We start from the raw sequence: 24,040 nt of genomic DNA on the forward strand, positions 1-24,040 counted from the left end.
CTGCCTCCATGAAGATGGCTCACTTGCAAGCCTACCATCTAGGTTTCCTCCTACATTTGCAGCCTCTTCCTGGTCTGGGTCCAAAGAATCCTACTCCCAGGCCTCTGCCTGGCAGGCTTTTCAGCTCAGGGCTGGCTCTCATGCCAAGGGATACACTTTTCATAACTGGTCTCAGCTGAGCTTTCCCTTCCATTGACACTCACCTCTTACAATCAGGGTGTGGCCTAGCAGTATAAACAGTCACTTTGTTTTAATTAAACAATATACAGTCAGCCCTCCATATCTCAGGGTTCCCAATCCAAGATTCCCAACCAACCATAGACTGAAAATATCAGGGAAAAAAATTCCAGAAAGTTCCAAAAAGCAAGCTTGAATTTGCTGCACACTGACAACTATTTACATAGCATTTACATTGTATTAGGTGTTATAAGTAACTCAGAGATGATTTAAAGTATGTAGGAAAATATGCATAGGTGATATGCAAATACTACTCCATTTATAAAGGGACTTGAGCATCTGCAGGAGGTCCTGGAACCAATCCCAGCAGATATCGAGGGATGACTGTATAGTCGTTGTAGAAAATATGAATTAGCATAAAGAATAAAATAAAAATCACCCAATCTCATTGCCCAGAGAAAACCTCTATTAATATTTTGCTTTATATCCCTCCAAACATTTTTCTCTGCACCCGTACCTTTTGTCTTATAAAAATGGCATCATATTGTTTGTAGCATGCTCTTCTTTATTTCATCATATTTTGGTAATGTCTTTTCATATCAGCAGTAAAAATTCTACAGCCTTGATGCTCAAAGTGTGGTCCAGGGACTAGCAGCATCGGAATCCCCTGGGAGCCTGTTGGAAATGCAGAATTTTAGGTGTCATCTCATACCTGTTAAATCAAAATCTTCCATTTTAACAGGATTCAGGGATATTCTTGAGCACATTAAAGTTTGAGAGTGCTGCTATTTGGCATCATAGTTAAAGGTTGTCAGGGAATACTTTTCACTGCATGGTTAAATTTTTCTTTTCAAATCCACCTATAATTGGGCATTTAGGTTACAGCTAACATTTTCTTCATTATTAACAACACTACAGTGTGTTCACTGTACATATTTGTTGCTTGTGTCCCTTAAATTCCTAGAAGCAGAAATTCTGGGTCAAAGGCTTTTGATGCTTACTGTCAATGTCCCTGCAGTAAATCTGTTCCCTTCCTCCCTGCAATGCCCAGAATGATGAGATCCCTACACCCTGGAAATTCATGGTATTATCATTCTTTTACATCTTTGCCATCAGATCTGGGAAAGTCATGTCTCAGGCTGGTTCTGCATACATTTTCTCGATTACTCGGTAGTTGAGATTAAGTATTTCTCCAAATGATTATTGGCCACTTGCATTTGTTCTGGCTGAGTGTATGCTTGGGTCTTTTTAACCCTAAGCGCATCAAGATAGTGAGAGATGTTGCCAGTGTGGGCTGCAGGGACAGTGGTCTGAGTCCAGTCCTGGTGTAGAGTTCTGTTGCTGCTGCCGGAGGGCATAGTGGTCTTGAGCCAAATTCAGACCCCACCTGCCTCTCTTGAGCTGTGTCCAGACCCCAGAACAAGTGCCCAGCCAAGCCTCCACCCCCTGGCCTGGTCAGGGCTGGGGGCTGGCTGCCACCCAGGACACTGTTCTGATGCCTGGCTATGCACCCCATGGTTCCCCAGGCAGGCAGTCCTGCCAGGTGTGCTGGGGGAGCCGGCAGCGTGGACAATTCAGGGAAGTGACCCTGCCCCATGGCTGAGCGCCTGCCCCAGTGAGCATTGTGAGCTGACCACTGGCCACTGCTGCTGAAGCTGCTGACGATGGCAGCAGGAAACAGAGCTTACTCAGCCCCGGCTGCACGTTTGCTGCCTCACTCCGCCCAGCCTTCCTCCCAGGCACAGCCTGGCCAGCCGGCAGCTGGGAGAAGCAGTGCGTGGGGAGGAAACAGGGGGGATCACCCCCCACATCCCCCACAAGGCTGCACCTGCGGTCTGCCAGCCCTGCCACCTGTTGCCTGATTGGACATGAGGACTGCCTAGGGCCTCTGTGGCCAGCAAAGCACAGGGCTGGAACATGGGGTGGATTCTGGCCCAGGAGCAGGCAAGCTTGGAGTCACTGGGATGTAAGTATTATTATTTCCCTCTGACAAACAAGAAATCAAAGCTCAGAAAATAAGAGTAATAATAGCCTAACCTAGAGATTGCGTGTTAGGTGCCAGGAATTCTGCTGAACGCTCTGCAGATGTTGGTAGATCCATTTTTGCCAAGGAAACTGAGGCATGGAGAGGTGAACAAACTTGCTCTAGGTCACATAGCCTGTGAGGGGCAGATCTAAGTATCTCACTCCAAAGCACACACACTTAACCATCCCTCACCCTGGCCCACCAGGTGACACCTCCAGAGCCTGAGACCTGGGAGGACAGTAGCCGTGAGGAGGGGCAGTGGGAGGGATCAGCCCACTCCCTCATTAGATTGTCTCAGCAGTGGCTCCACCTCACACAGGAGGATCCAAGCTGTCCTTCGAATGGGCTGCTCAGCGGGAGTCTCTTGATCACCTCCCAACCCCAACTCTGTCTCACCATCCACTTCGGTGTCTCCTTCTGTGACCAGGTATCCTCAGGGACCGTGTCAGAGGCTGTGTCCTCTGGCTGTTTCTATCTTGCTATTTGACCCTGACTCTGGGTTCCTCTGGCTCTTCTCTCTGATGGGCAAAAGGGGCAGGGAGAGGGAATTTGCATGGAATTTGGTAGACGAATTGTGGCACGAGTTACTATGGGCAACAGAAAAGCGTCTCCTGGCTGGGAGCTGAATGGGTGGAGGATAAAGCAGAGGGAAGGGAGGGAGGAGCCTGTTCAAGGGCTGGGAACCCTCAGGGCAAGTGTCTGAAGGATGAGAGGTGCCTGCTCCCCAGAATTGGGGGGGTGCAGCAGCCCTGGGCCCCCACACACCCAGCCTCCTTTCACCTTCCACAGCGGAGATGGTGGCCCCAGGCTGCCCTGAGGGCTGCAGCAGCTGTTGCTGCTGATGCAAGCTATTGGCTGTAGGAGGCTGAGAGGGCCAGAGGAAGGAGGGAGTTGTTCTCAGAGTGAGAGTCTCTGCCTAAGCCTGTTGAAAAGCTATCAAATCTGCAAGATGGGACTCCCGGTTCTCAACTAGATTCACTTCTGTCCCAAGTGGGGCTCAAGGCCAGGACTCTAGGCCTTTGGCAATCAGGGTGGGGTCTAACTGCCAGCTGTTACGGCAACCTGCATCTCTTACGACTGCACAGAAAGGCTAGAGCCTGCAGCCCAGGGGACCAGGGGCTCAGAAGTACGTGGCAATGGGCAAGCCCATGGGTGTGCCAGGGAGAACCTTACGGGGTAGGGCCCAGAAAGCACCCCAACTTTGGCCCAGCAGCTTCCTTCTAGTGCTTGCCTCTTCCCAGCAGTGTCTCCTGAGTCTGGCCTAACTAAGCTGGACTTCAGCCAAGCTGGCTGGCCTCCAGGTGGATTTGGGTCAGACAGCTGGGATGTGGTGTTTCCCGCTCTGAAGAGATGGAGGCTGGAAATGGGGCCATGGTGGGGATGGAGCTTGGAGGGCTGGGCTGCTTGGCCACAGATCTCAGCAGGATGGTGGGGTCATGAGTGGGCGGAGGCTGGCTAGAGTATCTTTTGCAAGGTTTGCCAGCGAGGGGATGTGTCAAAGGATCAGGGCCAGCTGGTCCCCATACCTTTACCCATTCTTTATCTGGGTGTGCCTGAGACCTGAGCAGTCCCTCTGGAAGGCCAGCCAGCTGGCCCTGAAGCCTCATCCTGTGTCCTCGCCCTATGGTTCTCTCTCATTCAGGAGAAAAGTTCCTCTCCTCTCTGAGGTCAGGTCAGCCTGCCCCAGGGTAGCATCAGGCACTGGCTTCATTTTGCATGTCCTGGTAGACTTGGTCAGAGCTACCTGGACTCCTGATTCCAGCACAGAGACTGTATTCAGCTCCTCAAGACAACTTACGCTTGGCTCTATGTGTTGCATGTGAATAACACACCTCTTCCCCCTACCCTTCAGCTGCCAGGGTCAGTTTCGGACCTTCTTCCCATCCTTCCTTGTCCGGACGACTGCTGTCCATCCCTGAAGGCCCATGTCAGATGTGAAGCTGTTCCTGCTTCCCCCATCTGTTCCAGGCAGAATCCTGGAGCACAAAGCACTGAGTGAATGAAGCTTCCCAAAGAGCCATTTTGATCTTGACCCTCTCCTGCTCAAACATTTGCCATGGCTACCTTTTGCAAAAAAGGCCTTTTGCACTATTTGGCTGCATTATCCCCTAGCATCCCCTAGCCGTGCCAGTGAACCCCCCACTCCAGGAAAGCCATCCCCCTGCCTTGCCCCAAACTTGGCCTGAAACTCCCCCTCTCCACTTCCTTGCTCAGGTGAGCCCCTCTTTCTGGAACACACACCACCCATTGAAATCCTACCCACTCTGCAAGGCCTGGGGTCTCCTGGTTCCCGGGAGGCTGATGGCTCCTGAAAGGGCATGAGAGAAACTTCCCTTGAGGGCCCAGGATTCCTCTTCCACTCCTTCCCTGCTCTCTAGAGCCAATGGCTTTTGAACAACCTCCATCCTATATTCCATAATTTGAATCAAGCAGTAGCTGAAAACCTTCCATTAATGTTCCATGTGAATGCACATGAAGCAAGTCATTGTATGTGGATGAACGTATATGTTCATGGGAAGATACTGGGCAGCATGTGCACAGGGAGCTACATGTGTGTTTGGAAATGTGTGGGAATGAATGTGCCTCTGCATGTGTGAAAGTGGGTGTGTGCACACATGTGTGAACCTGTGTATGGACATGAAGCTGTGAAGGTGACCCCATGCTTATGTGCCAAAGCATGTGCGCACATGTATAGGGGTGTGTGTGTGTGTAGTAGGCGAATCTGTCTGTGCACACAGGTGTAAGTGTCCTTATGTGCTTCCTTCTGCCCAGCCCATGTGTACTGGGGAAGGCGAAGGCTGGTCAGTCTGCCTTCCATGCACATGTCCCCAACCTCCAGGAGCACGGGGGAGGCACGCTGCATCCTGACTTTTGACAGAGATAAATGAAGCATCCCGGTGCAGTTGCCCAGCCATGGCAACAAGCAGCTGTGAGTAGCAGGGGTCTGGCCCCACGGTGACCTGGCCCCTGGCCTCCAGCCCTCGGCACTCCCTGTCCCCCACATAGCTGGTAACCAAGACTAGGAGGGCTCAGGAAGGGTCTAGCAAGAGGTAATGGTTCTGTCCTTGTCCCAGGCAACAGGAGTTGCATATATTGCATACTGGCAGTGGGGACAGTGACAGGGCCAGAGTATCCACAGAATGCTAGGGCTATGGTCCTCTTTCCTCTGGGGAGTGAACTTTAGAAGAACAAAGCAACAGGTTAATGCTGAGGGAGGGTCCATTTCTGTGAACTCACTTTAGGTAGAACAAGGAGCTACAGGCTTAAAGTGCATCAAGGAAGCTTAGGCTATACCCAAGGAAGAAGCACCCTTCACTGACCAAGGCCACAAAATCTGTCTGCCAAGATTCCTCCCTAACCACCCACATGGTGGTGGAGGGAGTCAGAGGCAGGAGACTGGCCTGGGTGTCCTCTGCAGCTCTGAGGGGGTCTAGAGGGGAGTCTGGGGAGAGGATTAGCCAGGCGCACTTTCTGGACACTGCTCCCAAGACCCCTCCCTCCACTCCTGCCTCCGGAACCTTCTTATCCTCCACTTCCTGCTGCCCTTCTCTCACCTCCAAGTGGCTGCCCCAGCCTTGCCCCCAAAGTGGCTTCCTCCCTCCCTCCCTCCCTGCTGCTCCAGAAATCGGGAAAGAAGCCACATATCCTCCCAGAAGACCACTCCCAAAGGCCCAGCCCAATCCTGCCTGGTCCCTGGAGTGCAGCCCTAGGTCTCTCATCCACAGAAATGGTGCTTAGAGACCCAAACCAGGAGGGGCACCCCTGGAGTGCAGGGAGAGGGCATGCCTCAGTGGGCATAGTCCCCAACAGGGTGGTCCTGTGGGAGCCAAGGCTGACTGAACGTGAGTGTGTGCCCTGGGGCCACCACCTCAGTCCTGGGTCCTCCTTCTCTGAGGAGCTTCTCTCAGGGGCCTTTCCTGGTGGCTTCCTCTTATTCTCAAGGGAGTGGCTATGGGAGAGGTGTTTGGGGATGGTATGGGGATGGGGGATGCCCCTCATGCTCTGGGCTCTCCACCCCTCCTCCTGGAGTTCCCGTGCCTTCCCTGGAAGGTCTGACCCAGGCAAGCGCAGGGACATGGGGAGGAGGTCATTAATCACCGTTATTTATTATTTCTTATGTAATGGGTATTATGAAACATGGGACCTTGTAACAGGCACAACTGGGAATATGTGGAAGATGGTCCCTACCAGTAAGAGCTTCCTGTGGGATGACTAGGTAGGCCAGGAGCCATCAAACCACCTGCAGACCAGCCTGGAAAAAGGGGTGCCGAGTAGGCTGGGCTCTGGCAGGAGATGGGTTGGTCTGCTGTGATCGCCCACTACCTCTAGGGGCCTCAAGGCAGGAAGGGAGCTGGGTTTGAGGCCCCCTGCACCACAACAGGCTCAGATCAGTTCTGGCTCCAGGGTGGCCTGGGTCACAGCTGGAGTTGTCACAATATTGACCCAGGGAGGAGATAACATCCACAGGGCTTGGAGTCCTAGTCGGACAAGGAGGGGGATGTCGCCGGAAAAGATCCCTGGCCCCCAGAGGGATCAAACTAAATGGGGCTTTAATAGGTCTCTTCCAGCTCAGATTTCATGGGTAATTGGAAGCAGGTCCTGAGCTGAGCAGAGTGGGCCGGCCTAGTGGTCTGCTGGGCGGGTGCCGCCTCCATGTCACCCCGCACATCCCACTGAGGCCTCACTGGGGGCTTCTGGACTCCTTTTTCTCTGCTTCAGAAGTGCTGCTGTTTTAACCCCTTCAGGGAAAGAAGGTGGATAAGTGAGGGGAGTCAGAGTTAGCTTGGCAGGGGGTAGGGAGTAGGAGAAGCATGTCCCCTCACCAGGTTCATCCATCATTGATTCATTCATTGATTCATTCATTGATTCATTCAAAAAATATGCATTAACATTTAAAGCTGGCAACAACCCTTTAAGATCAAAACCCTACATTTTTAAAATTACAAAAGAGGTACATGTTGAAATAAAATTCAAGAAATGTCTAGATACATTTAAATAAAAAGTAAAAATCCTCCTCCCCCCACATTAATGCTCTATTCCCATCACCACTCCCACACTCCTGGGGTAATCTCTGTCTATAATTTATTGGATATCTTTCCAGATCATTTTCAATGCATTCCGTGTTATATCCTGCTGTTTTCAGTCAACAGTGCATCAATAGTACCCTTCCAAGGCAGTAAGTAGAGTGTGGATAGTCCTCTCATTTTAAAGATGAGAGAACTGAGGTTCAAAAAGGTTTTATGGTTGTCCCAGGCTGCAGAGCCAGGCCTTCTTCTGACTCTGCCACAGCTTCCAGCCCCTTCCTTGCAGAGGGTGGATATGATGCGGCAGAGAGGCTGGGGAACCCGAGGGAGGGTTGGGATGGGAGAGAGCAGCTGGCAAATGAGAAGGAAGCAGCAGCCTAGGGAGAGGGTGCAGGCTCTGCTTGGAGTGCCACAGTGCCCCTCCTCCAGTGTCCCCCAGAAGCCAAGCTGTACTCATGCCCAGGGGCCTGGGCGGGGCAGGGCTGGTCAGCTAGCAGTAAAAGGGTTTTCAAACCAAACCTGGCAGGAGGGAAGGAAGAATTGCATTTCAGCTCCCAACATGCCTGATGGGCCTCTGTTCTCCCTCTAGGGCTACTGTTCTACATTCCCCTGCAGCTCGTAGCTACCTGGCCTCTAGCATGTCCTCCAGTGGAGGATGGGCTGCCCCTTATCCCAGCCAAGACCCTGAGCATCCAGGACCAGCTCCTACTCACAGATGGCTTGGGGCACCCCCTCAGGAAGGGGACTGAGGGAACAGGCAAGTGGGAGGCCAGCCCAGCCTACGCCTCAGCTTAAGTGTAAATAAGACAGGCTCTGAAAAGGTTGTGACCCAGAGTCCTCCACACCAGACACCTACCCTTCCTACTTCTTGCCTGGGACCTCCAAGGGAGGGACTCTGGGAAGCTGAGAGAACACAGAGGATGGACAAGAAAGAAAACATCCAGTGTTCTTTCCCCCAGCCGTACGCATGGACGTGCACACACACACTAATGCAGGAAGGGAGAACTCAGCCAGAGTGTAGCACAGCTGCCCATCAGAGATGGATTAGGAGATGCTGCTCGTACACAGGGGCGTGGGCCAGTGGCCATGGACCAGAGCTCTCTATTCCTGAGACTGGAAAAATGCTCCCACAAGGACCACCCAGACCTTGAAGGGGATCACGGAGAGTCTCCCAAAAGGCACTCAGGCCAAACAGGGAAGGGAGCACTGATCTGCTCACTCTGCTAATATCCTTGACAAACCTACCCTGTGCCAGGCACCATGCTGGGCCTAGGAGTACAGAATGTGCCAGCACCACTGGGCATATGGGAATGAGGGTCCCTACTGGCAAGAGAGGGGCCAATCCCTCCAGATGGGATTGGCTGAGCAGTCACTGAGGGGCTGCAGAGTGGTCTTTGGCCATACCTAGGATGAAGATCCTCATCCCAGACCCCACCTCAGCTAGTGCCCAGGAAAAAGTGCCCCAGAAGACCCACATCTCCTCCCTGCTCCCAACTCACCCGTCCCCACAGTTCTGGCCTTGGCTGGGGCCCCAGAAAGAAAATCACTAAGGAGGATTGAGTGTCAATTCACAAGCTAATCCGATCAGCGCAAAGAGCTACAGCACATGCTGTTCCCCGCACCGCCACCACCTCCCCTGCTCCGCAGACCCTGGCGGCTGCCAGCTGTCGGCCCGGCCCCTGCCTGGCTACGAGGCCAATTACAGCAGCCTTAATCACCACGGTGGCGGCGGCGTTAACAACTGTCTGCCCCTCAGTCTCCTTCCCGGGGCGTCGCGGAGGGGATGACCCCTTGCAGCTCTCCTCGAAGGAGCAGGAGCGTGAAACTGGATCCCAACAACAAGCCGGTGGCCGCCATCCAGGGTAACGCCCGGCTCCTCTCGCTGCCTGCTGGTCTCCTGTGTGTTTGCTGGGCTCTTCCTGGCCCTAGGGCGGAGAGCCCACCAGGACAGGCCTGGGGTCTGAGCATCCCCTGAGCACTAACGCCATTACTCCCTTCCAGCCGCCACTGCTGCCAGCAGTAGAGCTGGGGAGGCGTTGCTTTCTGCCAGCCGCCGGAGCAAAGTAGGTACCCGGACGTTGAGGTCTGCTTGGCATTTCCTCTGTTGGCTTTGGCTGGTGAGGCCAGGCCAGTAGGCCGCCCTCTTGACCCGAGCTGAGTCAAACAGGCACGTCTGGGACTCTAGAGCCCACTGACTTCTGCTCTGTGCCCCATAGGGAATCCTGTTCCGGAAAAAGAAGATCACCCCTCCCTGCCTGGGATCCCACTGAGCTGCCTTTCCTTGCCTTGTAGGGTGCTGTGACCGCATGAGGCCTGGCTGGTCCCCAATCTGGCTCATCTCAACGCATGTTCCTCAGGCTCAGGAATGGAGCCCACAGAATTTGAAAATCTCTGAGCCTCCCTGTGCTTCCTGGATGTGGTGAGGCCTCTCGGGCTGCAGGCTTTCAAGGCTGGGGTTCACTGGGGTGGGCATGGGGGATCTGAGCTCCTCTGATCTCCTGCCCCCATCTGTCTGTGAAATAATTTCCTTAGCCCAAGGCCTGTTCTTTGCCTGGACCCCAAGGGGCAAGGAGGCTGCTCTGGGCATCAGTATCCAGGTTCCAGCTTGGGAACATGCAGGAGCTCACATGCCCAACCCTGCAAGGGCCAGCTTCACCTACAGCATCAGCATTGCTGGCTCCAGTTCCTCAGCCCATGTTTTCTTTGGCTTTGGGTCCCTAGGACACCAGATTGTCCAAAACAAGACGACTTTGTGATACTCATTTTCCCAAAGAGCAGAGTCTGCAACACAATCAGACTCTTTGTGTGCAGAGCGGTCCTCAGCAGCTCCCTCCCGGGTGGCCCCCATCCCTGCCCCACCCAGGTCCCCTTGGGGCATAGAGCCCTTCTCATTCCCAGTGAGCAGGGTCTCTGGCTTAGGATTTGGGCAGGCTGGGCAGAGAGGGCAGAGTGAAATTCCATTGCTATCACTGGTCCACAGCTCTTCCCTCTCTCCCTCTTGGGGTGCCAGCAGAGCCCCTGTGAGAAGAAGCAGGAAATGGGAATAGTCTAGAGCACAGGTTCTAGAATTAGAGACACCTGAATATGAATCTCAGCTCTACTACACACCAGCTATCTGCCTTGAACTAGGGACCAAACGGCTGTGGAATTCAGCTGCCTTATCAGTAAAAAGGAGACAACAGAGGTACCTATGGCCTAGGGTTTGTGAGAGGAGTCAATGGCCTAGCATACAGTAATCCCTCAATAAATGGCTATCCCTTTGCATGGGGTTGGCTGAGCAGTCAGTCACTCAGGGGTCTGCTGAGTGGTCCTCAGGCCATATCTAGGATGGAGACCCTGAACCCCTACCCCATAGTTGCTTCCTTGCAGGCTGGCTCTGCACTGCAGTCTCCTTGAATAGGCTCCAGGCTCAGGCTGGCTCTCTCCTGAACACTGCCCCATGGCCATCAGGGACTTGCCATCTCGACTGGACAGGCCAGCCCACTAGGACAAAGCAGTCTTGCGGGGGTGGGGGCACTCAAAGATGGTTGGGTACCTGAAACCCTACTTGTGGAGGTCTCCACCTTTCTCCAGGGGAAGAGAAGACATAGCACAAACATCCTTGGCTCCTCAGGGCCAGGCACATGAATGCTCAGAAATCTGCTAAATGTGTAGTAAAGGAAGTTAAAAGGCTCTGGATTTCCTACACTGCTCATGGGAGGAACAACAGACATAATTTTTCTGGAAAGTTTAGGGTGATATTAATCAAGAAGACTGAGGAGGGTTTATCACCTTGATGAGCAAGTTCACTTCTGGTACTCTCCCTTGGGAAATAATCTGAAATGCCAGAAGTCAGACAAGGCTTGAGGAAGGCCCATAAAAATTTCTACAAAGATGTTCTTCTCAGTGTCGTTTATAATAGCAAACAAACAAAAAAAACAAAGAAGATACCTCAGTATCCAATGGCAGGAGTATATTATGCTATATCCATCCACATAAGGAATTAAAGAGTAAGCACTAAAAATTATGTCTAGGAAAAAATTTAATAAAATGGCAACATCTGAGTAAAAACACAGCATATTTAATTGCTGACATAATCTTAATTATGTGAAAAACAGGTTATAAATGGATGAACAAAATGTGAAAGATATATATTATATATATAATAATAATAATTATTATTATTACTGTTACCATTCAGCCTTAAAAACGAGTAAATTCTGACACATGCTACAACATGAATGAACCTTAAGGACCATCATGCTAAGTGAAATAAACCAGATAGAAGAGGACAAACACTGTATGATTCATATGAGGCACTTAGACTAGTCAAATTCATAGAGACAGAAAGTAGATTGGTGGTTGCCAGGCTGAGGGGAATGGAGAGCTATTGTTTAATGGGTACAGGGTTTCAGTCTGGGAAGGTGAAAAGTTCTAGAGAGGGGGATGGCTGCACAAGAATATGAATGTACATTTTAAAATAAACTGTACTGTTAAAAATGGTTAAAATGGTAAATTTTACATTACGTGTATTTTACCACAATGTTCTTAGTGAACATTTTCGAGTGGAGGGTTTATGAGTGATCTTTATTCTTTTTAGTTTCCAACATTTGCCCCTAGTAAATGAGATTTTTTTGTTTTGTTTGTTGTTTGTTTTAAGGAAGCTTGCTGCAGCATCTCCCAGATGTGTGAGGGGGTAGGGTAGAGGGAAGAGGCTCAGTCCGGCTGCAGCTGGAAATGAGGGGAGAAGTATGGCCTGCTGGGGGAGGGCTGGTGCAGAGAAGGCCTGGGGTCTCCCCTAAGCTCTCACTCCCCACCGGCTGGCCTCTTTCTCTGCCTTGCCTCCACACTCCGCCCTTGCCCAGGGACCTCTCCGTAGGAACAGCACATCACTAGCCTGAAAGGGCTTTCCCAGCCCTAGTGGGAATGCGGGCTTGGGGCTTTCTCAGATAGTCAGTACCCGAGACGCCTTCCCCGCTGCTATTCCGCCCCAGCCCAGCTGCAAAAACAACAGCCCATACCCAAAGCCCTGTTATTGTAGCCCAGAGTGGAGCCTTGGTGCGCAGCAGAACGAGTGGGATTGAGGCTTGCCAGCCCTAAAGAGATCTAGGGTGGTTGGAGGGTCCCCTCCTGCTCCCCTGGGGAAACCTGGCTCCAAGGTGTGGGAGTAAAGGGCTTTGGGAGGCCTGGGGGACTGAGAGCCAACTCTGCTAGTGGCCTCCCTGGTTCCCTGGGGACTATAGCGGGTGGTGGCGGAGGCGGGGTGGGGGGGTGGGAGGAAGTCAAGCCACTTGGGAACCCACTGAGCCAAGCCGTGGGCAGGAGGAGGCACCACCGTGGCTCCCAGGCAGGCCAGGGCCAAGGCTTTCCCACGGGGTGCAGCTGGCCACCGGGCTCTAAGGAGCCATCCACCCCAGCAGGGCCTGGGAGCCCTGGGAGGTTTCCATGCAGTCTTCCCTTCAGGGGGTAGGGACCGGCAGGAAGAGACCCCTCTCCACCCACCACCACCCTCAGGTGTGTGCAGGGCACCCTAGCGAGGACAGGGCACGGCTCGCAGAGGCCTGCCACTCAGCTTTCTCAGCATCATCTCGGATCTCATTCATCAGCTCCTTACTCATATGACAGGTAGGAACGCAGAGTTTATATCCCCAACATCCTGAAGACCTCAGGCTGGTGGAAGCCTAGCCCATTTGACCCCTAATGACCATTCCTCCCACTCTAATGTGAAGAGAATAGATGTTGTAGAATTAGGAGGCACCGTGGAAGTCTCTGGAGACAGACAAACCTGGATTAGAACCTAAGCTTTGCCTCATTGGCTATAAGTCTGGGCATATCACTCAACCTCTCTGAGCCCCGGCTCCCTCCACTGTAAAATGAAGAAATAACATTTACCTTGTAGAGTATTGGAAAGTTTAGATGTAATATATGTCTCTGGAATAATGTAGGTGCTTAGTAAGTGAAGGACGCTGTGATTCTTATTTCTCAAGCCTCAAGAAGTGATACTAGTTGAGATTAGAAAGAACCTCCTGATCTCAGTGCTCAGCTCAGTTCTCCCTACCCGCCACGCTCTGCACAACGTACACAGCATGCTTGAGAAAATTCCTTATCTTTCCTTTTTCTACTCAGGTTGGGAAGCAGTTAATCAAACTACCCTTTGCAGTTAGACAATGACTGCCTGTTGTTAAGGATGTTCCTGGCCACAGGCATCAAACCAGGGCTAGAAACTGTTCCAGGGAAAGGAGAGCCAGATGGGAGTGGGTGGGCCAATGGAAGCTACTAGCAGTCTCTGTCTGCAGGTTAGTTGCTGAGTGTCACTTATGCACCAAGAGTGGCAGGAAGCTGCTCAGACCCAGGCTTCCTGACTGGGTTGCACCATCATGAAAGGTCTGTAGGTGTTTTGAAATGCTCTCAGGTGGTTACGCTAACTGATTCATGCTTGAAAGAGATGAGTTATAGAAATAAAAGCTAGTGACTAGGAATAGACTTACCATATGACCCAGCAATCCCATCCCTGGGCATATATCCAGAAAGAACCCTAATTCACAAAGACACCTGCACCCCAATATTCACAGCAGCACTATTTACAATAGACAAGACATGGAAACAACCTAAATGTCCATCAACAGATGACTGGATAAAGATGTTGTGGTATACTTATACAATGGAATACTATTCAGCCATAAAAACGACAACATAATGCCATTTGCAGCAACATGGATGTCCCTGGAGAATGTCATCCTAAGTGAAGTAAGCCAGAAAGAGAAAGAAAAATATCATATGGTATCACTCATATGTGGACTCTAAAAAAAAAAAAAAAGAAGACAAATGAACTTAAATATAAAACAGAAACAGACTCACAGACATATAATACAAACTTGTGGTTGCCAGGGGGGAGGTGGGTGGGATGGGACAGACTGGGGGTTTGAGATTGATGGATACTGACAGGTACATATAGAATAGATAAAAAACTTTATACTATATAGCACAGGGAAATATATACAAGATCTTGTGGTAGCTCATGGGGAAAAAATATGAAAATGAATATATGTATATGCATGTATGACTGAAAAATTGTGCTGTATGCCAGAAATTGACACAACATTGTAAACCGATTACAATTCAATAAAAAACAAAAAAGAAAAGTCACATGCACCCCCATGTTCACAGCAGCACTATTTACAGTAGCCAAGACATGGGGAAAAAAAAAGAAATAAAAGCTAGCATTATTTTTATCAGGACTACCCAGTTTTCAAAATTACCACCACATCTTTATTAAGTAAATTAGAATCACCTTCTATGGAGATTTTTAAAAATTCTCTTGATTATGTAATGAGTATCCGGACCTACTGCTTTAAAGATCAATAGTAGTATGTCTCTAAATCTTTAAGATCATACCATTTATCAAATATCACTATTATTATCATCTCCACTGACATACGAGATCACATAGTTTTAGGAGGGGCAGGACTGAGATCTAAACTGAGATTCATATGACTTCCAAACCCAAGCTTTTGAACAGTTTAGCATTCCATTACACAGCTACCACAGCTAAGAGGGTAACTGTGGGCCTTGGTCTCCACATTTTTTCCCCCCAGAATCACAGACTACTTGTTTTTTTTCAACCTATGTGCTTGGTACAATTCTCACTTAGGATGGACCTATCAATTGTAGAATAACTGATGTCTTGACCAGAACCAGCTCACTTCATATGGCTCTTTAGAGATGAAAGGAAAGAAGGAATATGAATGTCTTCAATAAAAGGCAAAATCCTCTAAGTGTAAGAAATGATGCTGTTTATTACTACTGAGTCTCCCCCAGTACAGGAGTTGTTTTCCAATATGCTATATAGTACTTGGTATAAAGAAGCTCAATAAATATTTGTTGCATATGGAATATGTTGCTCTATGAAGAGCAACTGTTAATACACAGTACTAATAACACCAGTGTAGTATTTTTTCTTTTTTTTAAACACCTTTATTGTGGTATGGTTCCTGTACATATTTTAGACATGCAATTTGATGAATTTTGATAGATGTATACACCCATGAAACCACCACCAGAATCAAGATAGCTAACATTTCCATCCTTCCCAAGAGGTACAATTTTCAAATTCCCAATTTATCCCTTCCCACCCCCTTTAACCCCTGGTTAACCATAAGTTTGTTCTCTATGCCTGTGAGTCTGTTTCTGTTTTGTAGATAAGTTCATTTGTATCCTTTTTTTTAGATTTCACATATAAGTGATATCATATGGCATTTTTCTTTCTCTTTCTGGGTTACTTTACTTAGAATGACGATTTCCAGGTCTATCCATGCTGCTGCAAATGGCATTATTTTATTCTTTTTTATGGCTGAGTAGTATTCCATATAAATATAAATATAAATATAAATATAAATATAAATATAAATATAAAATACACACACACACACCACATCTTCTTTATCCAGTCATCTGTTGTTGGACATTTGGGTTGCTTCCATGTCTTGGCTATTGTAAATAGTGCTGCTGTGAACATTGGAGTGCATGTGTCTTTTTGAATTAGAGTTTCCTCTGGATATATGCCCAGGAGTGGGATTGCTGGATCATACAGTAAGTCTATGTTTAGTTTTTTAAGGAAAGTGTAGTAATTTTTCCTAATCACATGCCCTGGGACCACTACCGTGTCTCTCATTAGAATTTCCCTCCAAATTCCTAGCAATTAACCATGTTTAAGTGGCAGGGAATCTCAAGAACAGAGCCAAGTTTCCACAAGAATATAAATCCACATTTAAACAAAGCTTAGCTTCTACTCGAGCAGAATCAACTAGTAATACATTCTTACCTGGGCTAAGAATAGGGTTGGGCCCCTTGGAGGACAAAACAGAAGCTTAGTTAAGGCTCCAGCAACTCAAAAAGTTAAGCCAAAGGGGAATTTGTTGAGAAGTCCAAGGGTGGCTCTACCTTCAGGCCTAGCTAGCTCCAAGGGCCTAACTCAGCTCATTTGCTCTTTGCCCTCTCACTCTAGGACTTGGCTCTGCTTGCTTCTGCTTCTCCTGGAGCAGCTGCCTGACTTTCTCCTGCAGACAAGCTTTCTCCATGAGGCAGGAAAGGTTGCCACTGATAGTCCTAAGCCATCCTCCCTACAGTAGAAGAGGAGCAAAACCTGCTCTCTTCCGGGGGTCAATAAAGTCAATCACGGGGAAGGATTGAATGGCTTTGAACAATCAGGCAGCGTGGAAGTGGAGGACTGACCAGACTTGGGTGGTGTGCCATCCTTGTGGTGAGGGGCCATGTTGGGGCACCAGGAGGCCCTGGGATTGACGGTTCCACCTGAATGACACATGCGATGAGGAGGGGCAGTTCCCAAAGGAAAGGGGGTGCAGGGCAGACAAAAACAACAGGTGTCCACTACAATAGCACTTGTTCTCAGGTTGCGTAGAGACATGACTTATCCACCAAAACAATCAGAGAAGGATAAAAACAGTAGTGCATTCACATGCCCAAGCATTGAGTCAAAGCCCTTCAGGAAAAGGAAGTGATATGATGGAGATTCTTTAGAACTGAAAGAGAAAGACACAAATATTTTGGTCGGCCTCCCTCCTCCAAGTTGAGAATCATCATCATACTCACCTTACTCTCCAAATTAAGTTTGGAAACTGTTATTATGCAGATAATTAGTCAGAATGTTTGAAATTGGGATACTTTGGAAAACTCTGGAAGATTTGGTCAATTTACTCCTGCTTGAGAGAATGGGCCTGATGAAGGATTCTTCTTTTTCTTACAAATAACTTTTCTTTCTGACTATAAATGAGATATGTTTATTGTAGAAATCTTGGAAAATACAGAACAGCACACAAATGAAAATAAAAATCACTCTTGTATCTGTTAGGATCAGGTGTGACTGCAAGTGATAGAAATCCCAAGGTAACAGCTTAAACGAAACTGAAGTTTGCTTTGCTCTTAGCTACATGAAGTCCAAAAGCCTGGTCTGGCATGGGAGTTCTGCTCCACAAAGGCCTCAGGACACCGAGGCTCCTTCTAGCTCCCTGCTCTGCCATTCCTGCAGTGAGGCCTGCATCCTCATCATCTAAGCCGGCAGAAGAGAAAGGCAGCAAGAAAGAGAAAAGGACAAAGAGGCTAAGGACCCACGTCAGCTATCTGGTAGGGAAGGTTCTCAGAAATAGCAACACAGCACATCCACATCATTGCATTGGGAAGAATGTAGTCACCTGGCCATATCAACCTGCTGGGGAGACTGGGAAACGTAGTCTTTTTTTCTAGGTGGCTATTTGCCCAGATAGAACTCTACTACTATAAAATAATGGCTTTTGAGGCAATCAGGGGTCTCTGATAAATCTGTTATCATGCCACCCAGAGATAACTACTGTTAATATCTTGGTATATGTCATTTATACAGACACAAACACACACATACACCTATATATAGACAGATAGATATAGATACATGAAGATATATATAAAGGTATATGGTGTATGTATATATCTTTGTGTGTAAGCATAAGTGTGTATATGTTTATATATATATATTACATATGAATAACATATAAATATTTTAAATGAAATTGAGATCCCACCAAATATACTATTTTTATCCTGCTTTTTTGAAAAACTGCAGATCTTAAAGTCTCTTTTATTATCTGTTTTAGTATTGAGTCATTTAATGATCCTAGTTAGAATAGTGTAATGCTTTATGATTCTCTCTTTTTTTTTTTCTTTTTTTTTTTTTTTTGTGGGGGAGGTAATTAGGTTTATTTATTTAATTTGTTTTTTAAGTGGAGGTAGTGGGGATTGAACCTAGGACCTTGTGTATGCTAAGCATGCGCTCTACCACTTGAGCTATACCCTCCCTCCCTTTATGATTTTCTTTTAAAGAGATATTTTTATTTTATAAATCCTGGCTTATGGAAGTTTTTGTTTATTTATTTTGAAGTAATTGTAGATTCACAGGAGGTTGAAAGGAATACATCCAAGGCCCATGCATCCTTCTCCCTGCTTCCTCCAGTGGTAACATCTTATACAACTACAGTGCAGTATCAAAACCAAAATATTGACACTGGTACAATTCATAGAGCTTATTTAGAATTCACCAGTTATACATGGACTCATGTGTAGCCTTGCCATAATCAAGAAACTCAACATTACTATCCTTTGTGTCACTTCTTTATAGCCACACTCATCCCACTCCCACCCATCCCTAACTCCTGGCAACCACAAATCCATTCCTTATCTCCATAATTATGTTACTTCATGAATGTTACATAAACGGAATTAGGCAGTATGTATGCTTTTGAGATTGTCTTTTTTCACCCAGTGTAATTTCCTTGAGGTTCACCTACATTGTGAACAACACATCACAATAGTTTTGTCCTTTTTATTGCTGAGCCCTATTCTATGGTATGGATGTACCACAGCTTGTTTAACCAATCATTTGGGTAGTTTCCAGTTTGGGACTTATTACTAAGAAAGCTGCTATGAACATTCATGTACAAGTCTATTTGGACATATATGCTTATATATTCTCTGGGGTAAATGACCAAGAGTGCAATTGCTGGACTGTATTATAAATCCATTTTCAGTTTTGAAAGGAACTGCCACACTATTTTCCAGAGTGGCTGTATGTGACCCGCTTTTTAAACTTAACAATATGTTGTCAACAATTCTCCTTATCATGAAGAAATTCCTACATCATTAAATAGCCTTCTAAAACATGATATTTCATTATATGGCTGTACTATAATTTCTAAACAATTTCCAAATTTTGATTATTTAGGAATATTTCTTATTTTTGTGTAATAAATAATAAAGTGAAAAATATTGTGGATAAATCTTTGTGCCTATTTTGGATTATTTTCTTAGGATAAACTTCTAGACATAGACATGCTGGTTTAAAGGGTATGAATGAACATTTTAAAGTCTTTTGCTTTTTTTTCTCAAATTGTCCTACTAAAGGTTTCAATTTACAATCACATAGCAATAGATGAGAATTGGGAAAAGTTTCTAAAAACACTAATATTTCAATACAAACTAATTCAATTCAAAGTCAAATAGTTGGTATACATAATGTATAAATAGATCTTACACGTCAACTTGAAAAAGATAAATACCCAATATCAAGATGCTTTGGGATACAAGTGACAGAAATTTCCAATTAAAACAATAAAGAAATAAATTTCCAATATAAACAAAGAAATTTATCACTCCACATAATAAGAAGTCTAAAGGTAGGGCAACTTCTGAATTTATTGATTTCACTCACACAACTTTAAAAAAAGGCACCACAGTACAAAAAATAATGATGCAGGCCCTGAAGCTAGATTGTTGGGTTTATATTCCACCCCTTCCACTTATTTAGTGTACGACATTGAGCAAGCTACTTATCCTATTTATGCCTTAGTTTCCTCTCTTGAAAATGGTTATATTAATAGTATCTATCTCATAGAATTATTTTATGGATGAAAATAGTTAATACCCATCAAGTAAAATACCCATCAAGTGTTGATATTATCAAGAGCCTAGGTTCTCTCTGTTTTTCTGTTCTGAAATCCTCAGCATGTTAACATTATCCTCAGTCTTGAGATCTCATGGTCACAAGACAGCTACAGTAACTCTAGGAATCATATCTAAGAAGGCCAGAAATATAAGCGACTAAGCAGTCTTCTCTGTTTCTTTCTTAAGAACAGGCAAATCTTTCCAAGAAGTCCCAGATTTCCCTCATATCTCACTGGTAGAAAATGAATTACCTGACACAAATCAGTAAAAAAAGGAGAACAGAATTACCATGGATCAACCAGGATTTACTCATAAGCTAAAATCACCGTCTCTGTGGGAAGAAACCAAACAAAATCAGTTCTTTTTAACAAGGAAGAAGGGAAAAATGGAATTGAATGGACAATCAGAATGTCTGCCATACCTCATATTAGAAAAATGGGCAAACCACATGCATCAGCAACTCATAAGAGAGCAAATGCAAATGATAAATAAAACATGAAAAAATGCTCATCTTGATTAACGAGCAAAGAAATGAAAATTAAAAGGAGTTTCTATATTTCCTCTATCAATCTGGCAATGATAAAATGAAAAATAATCATCTACAATAGCAACACACATATAAGGTGCCTAGGATTAATTTTATACACAAGATATGCAAGACCTATATGGAGAAAATCATAAAATTTTTACTGAATGACATTAAAAAAGACCTAAACAAATGGAGATATATACCATGTTCACGAACAGTAAGACTTAGTATCTTAAAGATGTTAATTGTCCTCAAATTGATTTATAAATTTAAAGCAATGCCAATCAAAATCTCAATAGAGTGGGGTTTTTTTTTGAAAAATAGACAATTTATTTCTAAATTATATATGAAAGATCAAAGGTCCAAAACTAGTCAAGACACTCTCAAAGAAAGGCATATGTAAGGGAATTTTTCTTACCAGATAGCAAGACTTGAAAAAATAAGACAACAGTAATTAAAATAATGTAATATTGGTTAAGGGATAAGCAAATTTAGCAATGGAACAAAATAGAGGGTCCTCAAACAGATTCACACAATATAGAAACTTCACATACTACAGTGGGAGCACTGAAAATCACTGGAGAAAGAATGGAAAAGGAAAATAAAGTTCGATTCCCACTCCTCATCCTTCATAGAAAGTAATTCCAAATTATGTGTAAAGGTGAATTTTTTAATTATTCAGAAGAAAATACAGGAAATTGTCTTTATTCCCTTAGATTAGGGAATGATTTTCTAAATAAAACACAAAAAAACATTAACTATAAAAGACAAGGTTGATACATTTAATCATTTTAAAATCAAGAACACTGTTCAAAGACATCTCAAAGTGAATAAAAAGATAAGCCATAAGCTATGAAAAAAATTAGCATGCATATTATATAAAGAACGCCTATAAATCTATTAGAAAAAGATTTTAAAAATAAAAAGAAAGTAGGTAAAAAGACACAAACCCAGATTACTTCACAAAGGAGAAAAAAACATATGAGCAACAAACACTTGAAAAAAGGAAATGAGTCACCTCATTAGTAATCAGGAAAATAAATTAAGATTCCAATGATACATTCATTTATATTCACCTGATCCACACACCCCTCCCCCCCAAAAAAGTTGATAATATCAAGTGTTGGTAAGAAGGTAGATGAACTAAAACTCTTTAAGCCCTACTGGAGAGAGCATACAAGGATTTAACCACTTTGGAAAACTAGCACTGTTTGTAAAGTTGAATATTCACATAGCCTATGACCCAGCTGTTCTACTTGTAGGTATGCCAAAATATACACAAGAATATTTATAGTTTATGTTCTCCCACCCTCAAAAAAGATTGGAAACAATCCAAATATCTGTTGAAGGAAAGAGAATACATAAATTGTGGTATAGTCACATGATGGAACATTACGCAGCAGTGCAAACAAGAGGACTATAGATAATGTAACAACATGGATGAATTTTAGGCATGTCATACTGAGTAAAAAAAGCAACTTGTAGAAGATTACATTATAATATCATTTGTAAAAAAACCCCAAAACAAGTAAAATTAAACAATATATTGTTTAGGGATTATAAATATATAATAAATTTTTTAATAAAGCAAAGGAATATCAATCAAAATTTACTTTAGTGGTTTCCTTGAGTATAGCAGAAGGCAGGGAAATGGGGTAGGAGAAGAGCACATTGACATGATGTTACTGGCAGTATTCTAGGTTTTTTTTTTTTAATATCACATGTGTATTGATTTTTTAATATTGTGGTAAAATGCACATAATATAAAATTTACTATTTTGACCCTTTTTAAACGTGCAGTTCAGAGGCATCAAATGCATTTACATTGTTGTACAATACAAATGCACATCCATCATCAACCATCCATTTCTAGAATGCTTTTCATCTTGTAAAACTGAAACTGTCATTAAACAATAACTAATCCTTCACTCCAGCCTCTGACAACTGCCATTCTACTTTCCGTGTCTATGAATTTGAGGTTTTTTAAGTTGACAGATGGGTTCATGGGTGTTTATTTCATTGTCATGCTTCATAACTTGCATGTATATATTATATACACACACACATATATACTTTTGTATGTATAAAGCAGTACATATTGGCTTTATTACCTGGAAAAATAATGACAATATTCCAAAAATGACCAGAACATGGTAGGTGCTAGCAAGCATGTAAATTAAAACAACTTTTAAGACATTTCAAACTTAACACACAGTAAAAGTGAAAAATATTTTATGGCTTTGGGGAGCTATTATGTTTTCAATTTTGGTTTCTTATTATTCATTGACAGTATGTAGAAATATGATTGATTTTTGTGTGTTGACCTTGCATTCTTGCTAAACTCACTTATTCTAGGAGGGTTTTTGTTATTATTGATTCTCTGGGATTTTCTATGTAGACAACGATGTTTTCTTTGAATAGGGACAATTTTCTTTCTTTCCAGTCTGTTTTTAAACTTTTTTTCTTGCCTTATACACTGACTAGATATTTGAGTATGATGTTAAATAGGAGTGGTCCTTGGCTTGTTCCTGATCTTAGAGAGAAAAGCAGTCCTTCACGATAAAGTATGATGTTAGGTGTTCTTTATCACACTGAAAAAGTTCCCTTCTATTCCTAGTTTTCTGAGTTTTTGGGGTTTTTAAAATACAATTTCTGTGGAATTTTGTCAAATGCTTCTTGCTTCAATTGATATGTTCATGTGGTTTTACTTAGATTGTTAATATGGTTTCTCAAATTGATTGATTTTCAAATATTGAAATAGCTTTGCATTCCAGGTTTAAATTCTACCTGATAATTATATATCAATCTTTCATGTATTGTTGGATTTGGTTTGCTAATCATTTGTTGTAGATTTTTGCACCTGCATTCATGAAGGACATTGGTCTGTAATTTCCTTTTCTTGTACTGTATTTGTCTGACTGTAGTATTGACATATCTTTTTGGAGGGCAATTTGTTACCTGTAACAAAAGTCTTAGAAATGAGTGTGCCCAAAGATTCCACTTCTAATTTATCTTAAATAATAAGAGATTTTCAATACACACAGACTTTAGGTTCAGATACACCTGGATTTAAATGTGAACACATCCCCTTACTAACTGCTTCAATTCTGTAGCTGTTTCCTAATCTGTAAAATGAGGGTAAGAGGACCTACCTGTCAGAGTTGCATTAGATGAGACAATTCACGCACAGTGCCAAACATCTAGTAAATTTTAAGTAAATGGTTCAGCCTCTGTAGTCTGTCCAGATGGAAGGATATCATCTTTGCTCCCATATTAGCTCCCAATTCAAACTTCCTTTTTGGTGGGTATTCAGTCTCCTCGTCCCTGATTCCTCTTACATAAGGCGTGCTGGACGTTAGGAATGCAAACGCAAAAAAAGATACCGCCCCTGCCCTCAGGCAGCTGAATCTATTAGAGACACAGGCGCAAACCAACCAGTATCATGCAACATAACAATATAGGTGGTGGGCGGAGGTCTGCCCAAGGGGCAGCAGGCCCTGGATTCGCACTCTGAGCGTCTGTGTCAGGAGGCTGGGCGGTCACCGGAGCTGAAGAGCCGGAAAAGAGGGCGGCAACCTCTCCAGCGTAGCCTCGGGTTACGGTGGGGGAGGCACAGACTAGCTGTTTCCACAGCAACGGGGCTAGCCACCCTCTTGAGACCTCACGAGTCAGCTTTTTCCAGCGTCTGAGAAGGCAGGAAAGGCTTCCGGCCCTCCTGCCGCGGAGGCGCGCGGACGCCCGGCTGTGACTGAACCGCTAGAGCTCCAAGTCTCTGATTGGCTCAGGCAGGTGGAGGGGGCGGGAGGAGGCAGCGAG

The 24,040-nt window shown here is 45.2% G+C and overlaps 1 long non-coding RNA gene across 1 annotated transcript; it reads right to left on the minus strand.

Moving 5' to 3' along the window:
* Positions 1-741: 741 nt before the first annotated feature.
* On the minus strand, positions 742-23,951 carry LOC105086094 (uncharacterized). The gene is made up of 2 exons (XR_004137440.2): positions 23,377-23,951; positions 742-852 (listed from the first exon to the last, which is right to left on the minus strand). It is a non-coding gene; the product is annotated as an uncharacterized LOC105086094 (long non-coding RNA).
* Between the last annotated feature and the right edge of the window lie 89 nt (positions 23,952-24,040).

The sequence above is a fragment of the Camelus dromedarius genome, chromosome 5, assembly GCF_036321535.1.
Source record: "Camelus dromedarius isolate mCamDro1 chromosome 5, mCamDro1.pat, whole genome shotgun sequence".
NCBI lineage: Eukaryota > Metazoa > Chordata > Mammalia > Artiodactyla > Camelidae > Camelus > Camelus dromedarius.